The sequence below is a fragment of the Solanum dulcamara genome, chromosome 8, assembly GCF_947179165.1.
Source record: "Solanum dulcamara chromosome 8, daSolDulc1.2, whole genome shotgun sequence".
Classification (NCBI taxonomy): domain Eukaryota; kingdom Viridiplantae; phylum Streptophyta; class Magnoliopsida; order Solanales; family Solanaceae; genus Solanum; species Solanum dulcamara.
Genome location: NC_077244.1, coordinates 79,352,520 through 79,368,046, shown reverse-complemented (window position 1 = coordinate 79,368,046; position 15,527 = coordinate 79,352,520). Strand labels below are relative to the sequence as shown.

Here is a 15,527-nt window from a genome sequence, read left to right as displayed (position 1 = left end):
ACTTCTGCTGATGTAATGGAGCTTTTGCAATTGATATTGATGTTGTTGATTTGATGCAGGTCTATGGTGGGTTGTTGGTCCTTAAACATTGTTCCTGCAAAATTAAAACCAATAAGAAGGGAACCCCTAGTGTTGAATGAGCCTCCACCTGTTGTTGATGTACTGTAGTTGCTCCATGTGCTGTTGCTCAGCTGCTGCAACACCACCACATGGCTCAAAGTTGCATGATACCTGGACAATGAGACACCCAACAGTAAACAGAATTGGAACTTAAGCTTCCTTTTTGATGGCTGTTATCCTTCCTTATGTAGTCGTAGTATTTCTCCTATAGTGCTTGCCCTCATATTTTTGGTAGTATCTACTATCTCTTTTACTTCGATTATCGCACTATTTGTTATAACTACTATTCTTTGTTCAAAATGCTTTTTTCTAGTATTTGTTTTGATATGCTCTTATTTAAGTCGGTGATCTATTAAAAACAACCTCTCTATCTCTCAAAGTAGAGATAAGGTTTGCATACATTCTACTCTCCTCAGATTCTATTCGTATAATTATACTAGGTATATTATTATTAATGTTGTTTGGCAATAAATATAAATTGGAGTTATTTTTGATTTTTTGTGCATTTGGAGTGAAAAAATTAAAACAACTTTTTGGTGTGTTAAATTCCATTTTTATGGCCAAATATGATTTTTGAAATTTACGAATAAAAATAAAAAATATTCATGACTAAACATACACAGTTAATTTATTTAATAAAAAAAAGACGAAATTCATCGGTGGCCTCCTAAAGTTGGCATCAATTTTCACTTAGATACCTAGGGGTGGGCATAAAATATCGAAAATCGAATTACCGAATCGAAACGGCTATTTCGATATTCGGTATTTCGATTCAGTATTCGATACCAAAATTTAACATTTCGATATTTCGATTTAAAGGATGACTTTTAAACATAAAGGGCTATAGGCCCATTCCTATAATTTAACTTGAAGTCCAGCCCAGTCCTTAACAGCCCAATTAAGTATGTTTTTCATTCACTACATCCAATTTCAGTAAGCCCAATTGAACAAGGGTTCCTAAGCTTCTCTAGAGCAATAAAAATGGCAGAAACTGTTGCATCTCTTTTCTCCTGGAGCCTCTGAAGTGAAGCTTGCTCTTTAGCAATAACATCTGCTTGACTCTTCTCCAACATCTCTGTAGATTGAACAATTTTTGTCTCAAACTCCTTCTCTTGGTCTTCCAGTTCAGTGAAACGCCTCTTCAAGGACTTCTGAAGCCCATGAAAGTGTTCTTCAAGTTGCTTCCATTGCAAGTTGAGAGTAACAGCACAGTGACTTTCCAACTCAGCCCTTCAGCTTCACGCCTTCACCGCTTCACGCCGCAATCAGCTTCACTGCTTCACGCCGCTTTCACCTTCACCGCTTCACGCCGCCATCCGCTTCACTTGAAGGTAAGTTCTCTTTGCTTCTTCTCTTCCTCTTCCTCTTCCAGTCTTCATTCACATTCTGTCTCTATTTTTCCCCCAAATAATACGCGTACACTAAATTCCATTTCAAATAGATTATGAAGTTTTTGTCCTTTTTTGAGTTTAGTTGAAAAAAGTGGACAAATATATCTATACACCACAATTTCTGACTTGTGTGTTCTTAAATCTGAACCCATATACGAATTGCTTCTCACTCAGCAAAATACCACACTGACTTGTGTGTTCTGAACCAAGACTCACATATTTGTTGTATTGACATTTTCTGAACCAAGAGTTGATACAGTGATCTCTGCTAAAAGTTGTTGTGTTTTCTGTTTGTCTATATAAACTCTTCCTTCCGCTCCACTACCTTGGTTCCCCTTTCTTTATCAAATGTAATATGTCGGTATATATTCTTGAAATTTGATAAATTGATTGATATTTCAAGACAAGTGTGAGAGTTGAGTGCTTGTTTTCTGCCTGGATTATAAAATTGGAGATTGCAGGGAATCTCACACTACCGACACAACAATAAAATTATATAGGTTGCTATTGCTGAAGAAATGATAATAAATACTGTTGTCAGAGTGGGACTATATTATATGGCAAGCCCTTCTTCTCCAGAATAGAATAATTATTGTTGCTAATGTGACTATTACAGTAGCTAAAAGTTGATACATTACAATTTTTCTCATGCTTTTAAATGAAATCTTCACATCTTTTATTGTTGCTAATGTAAATATGATGTAGTAACATATTTCGTGTGGACTTCGACTTCAATATGGGATTACCGAATACCGTACCGAACCGAATTTTGATGAACCGATTACCGAATTATCGAACCGAAGTTTGAAAGTTTGGTATTTGGTATATACTTTGAATTATCGATTACCGAATTATCGAACCCAAACTTTGAAAATACTGAACCGAATACCGAATGCCCAGCCCTATAGATACCTCAACTAGACTTTGTTCATTTTAGACACTTAAAGTAAGGTTCTGATGTGTCATTTTGACACTTTGTGCTGAATATCCAAAATATATTAAGTGTATGTAATGCACTCGCATGAGGTGTCAAAACCAGCGAATTAAATAAAGATACGTGACATATATATATACCAAAAATAATTATCAAATAATGACTTTTAAATAGAAAAAAATGACCAATAATTTGATGACACGTGACATTTTTAAAATCCAAATAATAATTTTTTTAAAAAATAAAAATTAACAGTTGACCATATACTGAAAATGGGGTTCCGCTGATGCAAAATTGCCTGAAAGTCGATCGATTAAAACCCTCTCTATCAAAGCCCTAGATAACCTTAATTCTTTGCCCTCGCTTAGAATCTCCGCCGCCGTCATCTCTAAATATACAACGCGTGCATCATTTTCCATTGAATCAACAAGTGATACAAGTAAGATTTTCCGAAGAATTATGTCCTCGATCTCCGTCGGCGTCCTCTGTTGAGGAACAAGATAACTAAAATGTGAAGAGAAAGTATATATTTTTCACTTTCAAGTGTTAACAATCTTGTTTAATTTTGGGTTTCGTCAATACTTTTTCACACTGCTTCGTCTGGCAAAACATCCAACGAGTCAAAGGTAAGATTTTCTCTTTTCGAATTCGATTTGAATTATCATATTTATCAAAAATGGGGCTAACAATCTTCTAAATTCTTTTGTGCTAAAAATCATTGAAAACTATCAAAAAAATTCAATGTTTTTTTTTTCCTTTTTTGGCCCAATATTATATAGCGCAATGTTTGGATTTTTATTTTTTGAGTGCTGGTCAAATTTCTAAGCTAAGATGGTTATTTGGGGATTTTGCAGAGATGGGTTCTTTTGAAGGTTTAAGAATGGTGTATAGAAATCTACTAAAAGCAGTGGAAAAGCATATAGGGAAGGAAGAACACAAGGTTCATTTCAATGACTTTATAAAGGAAGAATTCAGGAAGAATAGAAATCTTGAATACCCAAAAGACTTTTCTTTTGTCCAACAAAGAATTAAGCTTGCTCAAAATTATACTTACCTTCTCAGCAGTGTCCACGATCATAAGGTTAGCTTCACCTCTCTAGATATTTACAATTTTCATTGCTTTGTGTTTTTTGCGTTGTACTAGCCACTTTTTATTATGTCAGATTATAGTCATCCTAAGCTGTGTGAAGCAAGGGTGTAGGATTAAATTGTTTACATGTCCATGCTTTATATGGGTAAAGAATGTATCAAAAAAGTTCAGACATAGCAGCACACAAGGGTGTGGCCTAGAGCTCAATGAAGTGGTTGAAAGCTGTGAGGTCGAGACAAAAAATACTAGGTGATTCTTTCTATCTGTCCTAGCCTTCTTGGTGGATACAATTACCTGATACTACCCGTTGCTGGTGGGAGGTGGCAAGTATCTCGTGGAATTAGTCGAGGTGCGCGAAAATTGGCTCGGACACCACGGTCATCATAAAAAAAAAGTTTGGACATCGCATCGTCCATTTCATTGCTAACTATGTTATTCCACAACAATCAAAAGCTTCTTATATGAAGGTGATGTAATATGAACTCTTCATCAATGTAAGTGTTGTTAAGAAGGTGCTCATGAGTTTTATATTGTGGCATGGTATTGATACCATCAGAAAAGCATTAATAGGGTCAACTCTGTCAATATATCAGCAGAGTATAAAATATTTTTTTGTTACAACTGAAAAGTAATGATATTACTATTTGTGAAACTTCTTATAATATAGGGGGATTACATGATAAGCTTTGTTGGGGGTAAACAAAAATCCTTAATTGGATCAAAATGTAGAGGTGTATACTGTTTTAAGTGATAAAAAATAGAAGGGACAAGAAAAAGATTTTATTATGTTTTTCTTCCTTTCCCCCCCCAAAAATAGGCCTTTCTTGCTTAACCTTGATTTTAAGACATAGCAATCCAGCTGGGTCATTTTGTCAGACAACCATCTTACAAATTCAATACCTTATCAACACGGATAGAGTTTTCTATGCATCAGAAATACAGATCTTTTTTTTCTCATCTTCCTTTTCTAGATTCTCCAATTCTGAATGACACTCCTATGGTATTCATATTCCACTCATGGGCATAATCCTAACGCTTATCACTTACCAAATGTTTTGGCTTTGAATTTGAAATGAATTGTATCTTCTGATTAATGCTGCATATTCATATCACTGAAGTTTTGTTTTTCTAATAGAGCCTATGTATATCATGTGGTTTTATTCTTTATTAAATATTAGTTGACCATAAAGTTGAAACGAAATAAAGGGAGTCATAGGGATATTGAGTGGCGGATCCAGAATTTCACTAAGGGGGTTCGAAAAATAAAAATGTAGTGCTTGGAATTTGAATTTGGAACCTCAAAGTAAATTTTAAACCCCCAAAACCACTGACTCAACCTATAGTCTTGTGTTCAGAGGATTCAAAATCTGTATATACACACTAAAAATAAAAGAAACACCTTGAATATACGGTGTAATTTTTTGCCGACGGAGTTCGGGTGAACGCCCTCGCCCCTGGGGATATTACTATTGCAGTTTACGAATCACGTGTCTTTCTTTGTTTCGTCAGGACCTATTATTTTCTTACAACATTGCAGTGGATAGATCCAATGAGATGACGAAAGTGCTGGGTAAATCTGCTGCAAGTGTGGGTCTCCGCCTTCCTGATGTTTATCAGTCTTGAAAGTTGGTAAGTTTTCACTCTTTCCTTTTCCATTTACTTGTCTATGTGAAAGTGGGGTAAATGATGGTGCCTGTCCCTTTTTCTCTGGTTACTACCTTGTTATAGTCCCCATGATAACTTCTACAGTTCCAATTCCCCTTTGGACTTCTCGCTCCTCGAGCTCGGGGGTGATTTGCCCTGCGGCTGCATCTGTGATTTCCTTCTCTCCTCCATTCTTAAAATAATTCCCAGAATAACGTTTATGTGGCTTTCCTCTTCTCTTTTCATTTATTATTTTCCTTTTTCTCCTTTTCTTTTGGTTTTCTTGTTTCTGGTCCAAATTCATATGATGGAACTCTCTGCATGTATTCCTTTATGTCGAAAGTTAGAAGCTCTAGCCATAGCAGTTTGATTTTGTTCATAAGAATTAAAATTATAGATTGTCAAAAAGTTCCCTTCTCATAACAAGTGAAGCTTAGAAAGTCCATATGTGCACGGAACTAAGAATCCAGGGAAATTAATCTTCACACTTGTTAATGTAAAGAGACATCATTTGACCACAGAAACTATGTCATACTTTCTTTCATTTCTTGCACTAGGCCGTTATTTATCTAATGTCTAGCTTAGAGTTGGCCAAAATGATCCAACTTCTCCACAACTGTCACCAACAGGTCCAAGATCAGTAGATAACAGTTAATTGTTGAGAATTCCATTTTCTGATTTATACTTAGTCTTCTTAATTTTGCAGTGATTCCAAATTCCTATTGGATGTCTCTTTTCCAGCAATGTGGTTGGGATCTGAAAATACTTTCTTTTTGAACCTCTAAGGAATAGTTCAACCCAGTGCTACTATGGCAAATTGAGTTTAAGAGCACAGATTGCTAGTTGGCTCATTTAGATAGAATTTAATGTTTTGGAATCTGCAATGCTTGTAATCTTCTATTTCTACGACTCACAGGCTTTTGATTATACTTGGGTGGTTGTATTGGATGGTGAAGTGAAATTGAGTAATCTGGGTGGTTCATGGGGGTTTGGATCTATGATGTTACTGGACATTGTAATGGTTCTTGTTCTGCAAAGAACTCGATGTATCTTGGTTTGAATGTGGACCTTTCTCTGATAATTAACCCTTGTGAAATGTGAATAGTTTTCTTGAATGAGCTATGATCTTATACACAAATGATGTAGTTACCTATGTTAAGCATCACTGCTTTACTAATAGCAGTGGATCATTGGAAATGAAAGTGATCCCAACTCTGTCAACTTATGTACTCCAATTACTTTGCAAATTTTAGGGGCCATTTGCGTTGGAGAAAATGTGTAAAAATTAACCTTCCATATTCATTCATTTGTCACTTGTATTTCTATATCAGTCTCTATATACTTTGACATCTAATAGTCTTTGAAAAAAAAGAAAAAAAGAAAAGAAATTCAATCAGGTCAGTATTCAGTAATAATATAGAACAAGCTTTTAAATCCCTCTATGATACACATTTTCTCACATTCTTGGTAGCTACTTTTGTATCACGTCGTTTCCATTTATGTTACACAATTTCTCAAACTCTTTTTTGGTTTGCAGCACATGTATCACGTCGAAGGTGGCTTCAGATAATTCTAAGAGGCTGAAAACTGAAATTAGCCCTATAGCCTAGACAATAGCAACGACTTGGAAGAACCTCCTTCCCATATAGGGCTGAAATACTTGGCAAAAGCATATGAATTGTGCGGTTTCGTTGGGAATTCTGATGTTACAGGGTTTAACTTTTGTTTTAAACTATAGTCTGGGGAAAAATAAACTTGTCCTAATGCTCTGAGTAGCTTATTTTGTTCCAATTGCACATGGCTCGACAAACTTACTTTTATAATCTCTTTATCCTGTGCAAAAATTCATCCTGCAGCATATACTTTCATATATCAGTCTCATTCTATTTGTGGGAAGTAGAGGATACAATCTCTTCCACATGGTGGTGTCTGGACTGACTTATATAAACCTCAATTATTTCACTGGATATTTGATACCTCGATGGTCAGTTTGGATTTTCGGTTTGTTCATTTTTATTAACCAAAATCGAACCATACTAATTTGGGTCATTAACACTAATGCCTCTATTTTGGAGTGGTCTTTTGGGGTGGTATGTTATTTTTGTCCTTCAATACTTTAAGCCAAAAAAAAGTGGATGAAAATATCCTTGATACTGAAATAGCAAATTACTTTTTTTTGCTTGGCATTAATTTATATTTTGTATCATAATATTTTACAAGTTAGACTGTAAGCCAAAACTAAACTCAGCATTTTAGATTATACAAAGAAAAATAAAGAAGAAGAAGATGATAAGTTGTGCAGTATATTTAGAATTTGTTTTAGTGTTGATGCTTTTTGAGCATGTCTTTATCATCATTTTTAGAGGGGAAAAAACATGAATAATTATAAGACCGTACAAATTGCCCTCAAGTCTTTTTTTTTTCCAATACTTTTTCTCTTGACCCTTGTGGTCAGACCCTTCCCCGGACCCTGCGCATAGCGGGAGCCTTAGTGCACCGGGCTGCCCTTTTTTTTACTCATACCCAGTTGGATATAAGTCTTTTAGAAATTGTCACATGGGCATAACTTCAAAAATTTGTGCAAAAAAAAAAAGATGAAAAGAAATGAATTGTGTAGTATTTTTAGAATTTATTGTAGTGCTTAGAAACTAAAGTTATGCTTTTTTGGGCACATGTTTTTTGTAAAGGTTATTGTGTTTTATCACGAATTTATACAATATTGGAATGTGTATGTAGTGGAATAAGAATTTATGTTGCATTGCCATCTCCACTTTCACGTACCACGATATTATGTAATATCTGAATGCATACGTAATGGAATAAGGATTTATGTGTCATCGCCACCTCAATTCCATGTGAAAATGAAGATGAATAACAATTCCTAAAATTTATTTTTACTTCAATTCCCCCCCCTTAGAATACTACTTTTTTTAATATATGTATGTAGTAGGTATGATTAATGTATGTTGGCCAAGTTTTTTTCTAGTATATACGTGTAGCAGCTCAATATATGATTAATTTTAATTTATTTTTTTTATGAAAAACAAGCTACAAATATTTCTTACAATATGCTGTTATATATATTCTCATTCACGTTAAGAGGATTTTTGTGAGGAAAATTAGCAAACGTGATATTTGATCATCGAATTTTTTTTATTATCTACATCACGTTGTTTAAGTTTGAATTCAAGTTATGTTAAGACTATTCTTTTTTTTTTTGCATGGATTCTTAAGATTGTGATTTTGAATCTAGCGTGTTATTGAAGAGTCATTTGGGTGACATTGATTCTGTTTCAAGATGGGACATATGAGATGGTTGTATATAATGTTATGATTATCGAATACTCGTGATGATCGGATTGATCGTGATATTATGATTGTGGTATGGAGGAGATACGATTATATACGGGTTACTTGTGGAGTTGCTATTTTGCATACTTACATGTTCATGCTCCACTTGCTTAGATATCATAGTGATCTTGTCGGTCCACATCAATTTATGTTCTTTTGAATATCACGGTGATCGTGTCGATCGACATAACAATTTATGTGTTTTGAATAATTAATTAATTTTAATTTAAAACTTAATTTTGAATTGAATATTATAGAAATGATACATATTATAGGCATCTTTCAATAAATGTGGTGAATATATAATTAAAGTATTTTTAATACAAATATATTATAAGTATTATATGTGAATTTTAAACGCTTCGATACTATTTAAATTAGGATAATTAGTTATTATTTAAAAAAGAGAGAAGGAAAAAAGAAAGAGAAAAATAGATAGAAAAAAAAAAGAAAAAGAAGCACGCAGAAAGGGGGGGGAGGGGGAGAGAGAGGGAGAGGGAAAGAGAGAGAGAGAGAGAGGGGGGGATAATTGAGTGATTTTAGTTATTAATTAAGATAAATATGCTATAGATCATAATTAAAAAATATCTTAAAAAAGAGTAATTATTAATTTAAAAGAGTTCATTTATGTAAAAATTTCAAATTATTACTTCATGCAACTATTAGCGTAACTATAAGCCCATTAAAAGTTGAGTGACAGTTCGCCCTTCAAACATACAACTTCAAAGTATGTCTTAAAATTAATTTATTAACTATTATAACTTCATGTCTTAAAATTAATTTATTAACTATTATAACTTCAACCTTTCGGATTTCTTATTATAAACCAAACCATATATGCGTGAACTGATTTTATATTTTTATTCCCGATTAAATACTTACATTAAAGTAAATAATAATTTAAAGAAGGGATATGACCTGCAATGCTCGATCAAAAGAAACTTTGAAATCTCTAATTGAAAACAATAATAATATATCTTTATTCTTTTCAAATAAAGGGAGGATACAATTTTAAATTTTACTGTCAAATATAATTGATATGGCAGATGATATGCTCCGTATATAGCAAAACTCTAAATAAGAATGAGAGTATTTTAATCTTTGCATATGGATTTTGGTCGGATTGAATTGGATTAGTTCTTTTTAATTGAATTTGTTCAACCAAAAGTAGAAAATAAAAAAAGAGTAAAAGATTATTTTCCAACAAATTTGGGTTTTGTATTGGATCAGCTATGATTAGTATTTTTAATTGAATTTGTATTATAAAGATAAAAAATAAAACATGTTGACACCCAATTTTGACCATCCACAACGTAATTTTTGTTTTAAAATAAATAAATAAAAATACATATATATTATTATTTTAAAATAATTTTGGTATATATATATAATAATTATTGAACATTAATATTTTTATTATATATTTGAAAATTATCTCAAAAAGATTTTTTTTACTAAATATTTTGTTAATTAGCTTGACTTAATTAATAGACTCACATTTCAAATTAATTATTTTAATTCTAGCTTTCTTCAATTTTAAACAAATTAAAATAATTAGCTTTTATAAAACCATGCATATTTTCAAGTGTATTTTAAATATTTTTTATCATCTTCATAACATATGTATTTTTGTTATATAGTTATTATCTTTTAGTAATATTTAAAATTGACTTATAAAAAAGATTATTTATTTGTTATTATTAAATATTTCGTAAATTAATAATTAGTTACAATAATGTTAATTATTTTGTTCTTGTTAAAAATTAAGAAGCTCACTAATTAGTTCATATTAATTCATCTTATTTGATAACCAAATTCACTAATTAATTTTACGTTTTCACTTTTTTTTCCCCCTAAATAACATATAATTAATTCTATATTAACAACTTTTTTAAATTATACTATTTATATCATCCCCCAATTTTACATCTCATTCTATCTATATACCGCAGATAAATTAATTTACACATTGTTGCAATAAGATAATTTCTCAATTTATGGACTTTACAATTTTTTTATTATTATTATTTTTCGTATATAAACACTTATCCGATTATCTTTTTAAAAAAATAAAAATATATATATAATAAATAATTCATCCGATTTTTTTAAAATAAAAAATATAAATAAAATATATATATTATTATACTCATGCTTTGTCCCCCTTCCCATATCCCTATACCATTTTTTTATTCCACGCTTGTCCCCTGCCCATATACCCATATTAATATTATATCTCTTTTCCAGAATATATATATATATATATATATATATATATATATATATACCCTCTAACCGACACTATTTCAAAAAAAAAAATCACGCTTCCTTCTTCCCATTTTTATTTATTTATTTATATATATATATAGTTATTCTACCCATGTGCCCCCCCCCCCCCCCTAATCCTATAAAATAATAAAAATTAAAAAAAAAGCAAAATGTGTCCCCTCCCACTTTTCAAAAAAAATAAAATAAAATATATATATACGTACACATATTAATAAACTAAACATGTTTTGTCCTCTCCATTCCCCATTTCTTTATATATATATATATATATATATTCACATCCGATTTTATTTTTAAAATAAATAATTAATAAAATAAAAATAAATAACATTAATTTATACCACGCGTCCCCATATATATTCTTCCGAATATATATATATATATATATATTTCGCATTTTTATAATATTCATTCCGTATTATTTTAATAATCCGTCCATTCCGCATTATTTAAATATTCCGCCCATTTCGTATTAATTATTATTTTTCCGCCGTTCCGCATTATTTTATATTTTCGCCCATTTTGCATTATTTTATTAATTTATCCACTCCGCATTATTTTAATCATCCATTTTCTTTTATTATTTTACTTAATCCGCATACCCCTATAAATAGAGGGATTAAACAGAACAACAAAGGGGCTTACACGGACAGGAGAGGAGAGAAAACGGAGAGAAGCAGGGCGGAGAAATTGGGATAGATTTTTGGCATAGACAAAAACTCCTACACTCGTATTCAAATATATCTTACAAAAATTCTCGAATTTTCTTTCTGAATTTGCACTTGAATTTACTTAAAAATGAGGGTAGATTCATGACCAAATCATCCCCGTTCACTGCCCTGTAACAGGTAATATTTATTCCATGTTCCTTTGTTTTTTTGTTGTCATTATGCTTAAATATTGTCCTAAAAATGCTAGCTTCCTAATTTCGTCACTCTCTTCTTATTTGCATGAATGTTTTGGGAGCAAAAATGGAGTCTCGATGTAGTCTTCATTCCTTCACATGGAGCCGATATCCTTATTATTATTATTTTTGTTATTATTATTATTATCATTATTATTAGTATATTTTCTTTACTGTTATTATTGTTATTATTATCATTATTGTGTTATTATTATTATTATTGTTTTCGTTACTAATATTATAAGTAGTAGTAGTTGTATTTTTATTTTTACTGTTGATATTATTATTATTATTATCATTAGTGCATTTCGTTTACTGTTTATTATTATTATTATTATTATTATTATTAATAATAATAATAATAATAATAATAATAATAATAATAATATTAGTAGTAGTTGTAATTGTATTTTTATTCTACCGTTAGTATTATTATTATTAGTTAATGTATTTTTATTATTATTATTATTATTATTATATATATATATATTATTACCATTATTATTATATTTTTATATTATTATTATTATCGTTATTTTTGTTATTTTTTTTAATTATTATTATTATTATTATTATTATTATTATTATTATCGCTGTTATTATTAATATGGCTATTATTATTATTTTCATTGTTATTGTTATTGTTGTATTATTATTATTATTATTATCATTATTATTAGTATATTATTATTATTATTACTAGTAGTATTATTAGTATTATTTTTTTGTTATCATTATTATCATTAGTATTTTTATTTACTGTTTTTTTTATTATTAGTATTATATTTTATTATCATTATATTTTATTATCATTACCGTTATATTATTATTATTATTATTGTTATCGTTATTATTACTATTATTATTATTATTATCGTTATTGTATTTATTATTATTGTTGGTGTTATTTACTGTTGTTATTATTATTATTATTATTTATCATATTATTATTATTATTTTTGTATTATTATATATATATATTTTTACTACCGTTATTATTATACTTTATTATTATTATTATTATCGTTATGATTATTATTATTATCATTGCTATTATTATTATGGCTATTATTATTGTTATTGTTATTGTTGCATTATTGTTATTATGATTGTTGTTGTTATTGTTGTTATCATTAGTATTATTATTACTATTATTATTATTACTATTATTACTATTACTATTATTACTATTACTATTTTTATCAGTATTATTTATTATTATCATTACATGTTAAATTTGCTTTTATAATTCGAATATGTTCTCACTAATGCAATAGATAACATTATATAGATATTTAGGTTTGTGAAACTTTAATTAAAATGGTTCATCATAATAAAAGAAACCAATATTTTTCTTTAAGGCTTAATTACTAAAAAATATATAGCGCATTTAAACATTCACTTATTTCATGTGCAAAATAATATTCGCCTAATAATTTCAAGTTCGAAAATCTTTTTCGCATGTAATTACTAAGCTTTATTTTCAAAACTTTTGAGCAACCTTTTTATAATTTTAATCATTTAACCTAAGCTTGGCCGGTAATCGTTTTTAACGAATCTTGAAGGATGCCTAACTCCTTCCCTTTAGGATAACTAGAACCCTTATCTAGAATCTCATAAGCTAAGTAGACCACTGATCGGAGATCATTTTTTAGCATTAAATTTATCAATTATTTAGGTATCCTAATTTACCTTAAAAATAATTAGGTGGCGACTCCTTAAAATTAAATAATTTAGGAATCATCAATATGTTGTACACCGTTTGCCCTCGAGTTAAAATGGGGTATAACAAAACATATTAAAAAAGGGATTACTCACAAGAAGTTAGATTTTCCGACAAATGTGATCTTTGTTTTTGTAAGGACAATATTTTGTGATATTTATATTAAAAAAATATATAGTTAAGTGAAAAGCTCAAAGTTATATGACCATCTAATGAAATTTACCTGATGAAAACAGAGAAACTAGAAACCTTTAAGCATATGTACGTGGGTTGTTTAATGTTTGTTTTAGTTGTGCCTACACGACATATTGCAAATGTTCTTATGTTAAGGCAGCCTTGTCGGCTTGCATGCCCTTTCATGACATGATGTAAATGAAAGAGACTATATGTATGCACATATGTTATCACCCATAGGGGTTCTGGTATATAGTTCTTATATCGTATAGGTATGTATACGGGGGTACAGATCAGACCCCAGTCGCGGCCTACGGGGTTGGATCGTGACAAACAATAATGCAAAATGATCAAGCAATTCGTACAATGGGCGATTTAGTGAAAGTTTTGCAGTACTTAAGATAATAGTCATACCATAATATAAGACAAGGAGTAAGGAAACAACTCATCAAACTACTTTAAATTTCAGAAAATAAAATATTCCAACTTCAAGTTTATACACGAACCTTGGCGTTTTAGCACATAACAAGTTCTACCACAACTCGAGGAGCTTTATTCCTATACGCCATAGACCAACCAAAATCCACTTTGTCAAACAGTTCCTCTTAGCTGGTAAAAGCGCATATACACATTAAATACACAATCAAATATCTACTTAAGTTTAACAGTTTCATCATATCAAAACTAAACATGAAATCAATGAAAATCAGTCCAAACTCTCAAAACAAGAGTTCTGGACAGCCTACTATCTTGTATTGTTTCTCTATTTCGAAGGGGTAAATGGGGGAGGTAGGCTTTGTGGCCTTAATGAAAGTTATAGACATTTGTCTTAGGGTCGCATACAATTTTGAATCACCCCTACAACAATTATTTACAAAAAGATATGCCCAAAATATCAACAGTAGTCCATGTAGGATTTCCAAAATAAAATTTGGGCAGCACCTCCCCTATACTTCATCACCTTTTTTCAAGAATATACAAGCAAAACTGAGTTTTAAAGCCCAAATGAAAGTTATATACCTATGAAATATATTTCCAAAACATCTTGAATCACTCGAAACGAAGCTTTACACAAGGAGTTATACTAAAATTACTAACTGAAGTCCTATCAAAAAACGAGTTTGCAACCAAAGTTTATTCCCCCAATTTCGACAACAAAAACTTATTAACAACAATATCAACAATCATTCTACATCATAAATTAACAAATTACACCCATTTAATCCAATCAAAACAACCCCTAATCCATAAGTCTCAATAAAGCAACAAACAAGTTTATAACGCTTCTTCCTCCGTTTTAATCCGTTAAATATCTAAACTAGTTTGTTAACAAGGAAAAGGAACCTCAATATTACCTTAAGTGTAAAGCAACCACCTCAATACACTCCTTCTTCACTGACTTTTAGCTCAAAGTGAAGACAATGCAACGTGCAACGCCTTTCTCTTCACGAGCTTCAAAATCCGGGACTCGGATTTGGGTCGAAAATGGCTTCTTAGCCTAAAAGCTCTCTCTTTCTCTCTTTCTCTATGATGTTCTGGAAAGTTATGGTCTAAAATTGAAGAAATAAGCTGAACTTATCCTTTAAAGGTTAGAGAAAATGGGCCTGACCCGACTTGGAATCGGGTTGGGCCTAAAATCACCACCCTGCTTAACCTTTTTGTCTTAAAATATCCATTACTTTTTATTCCGATGTCGCATATAAGCCCACGACCTATGGTTGGAAAGGTATTTCAATTATCTACAACTTTAATTTTATGAGTTTTCCTAAATTTCCAAATTCTAATGGGTTTATGGCCTCCTATTCCTAAAGGCTCTATGATAATAAATGTCTCTAATTGCATAAGTTGTGTAGCATTACCTTGATGCACGTCTATGATGCCTGAGGCTCCACTTGATATGATTCCTA

At 30.7% G+C, this 15,527-nt stretch overlaps 1 long non-coding RNA gene across 1 annotated transcript; it reads left to right on the top strand.

Annotated features, from left to right (window-relative positions):
- Positions 1 to 4,035: 4,035 nt before the first annotated feature.
- Positions 4,036 to 6,294, top strand: LOC129900497 (uncharacterized). Its single transcript, XR_008769632.1, has 2 exons — positions 4,036 to 5,164; positions 5,886 to 6,294. It is a non-coding gene; the product is annotated as an uncharacterized LOC129900497 (long non-coding RNA).
- Positions 6,295 to 15,527: the final 9,233 nt, after the last annotated feature.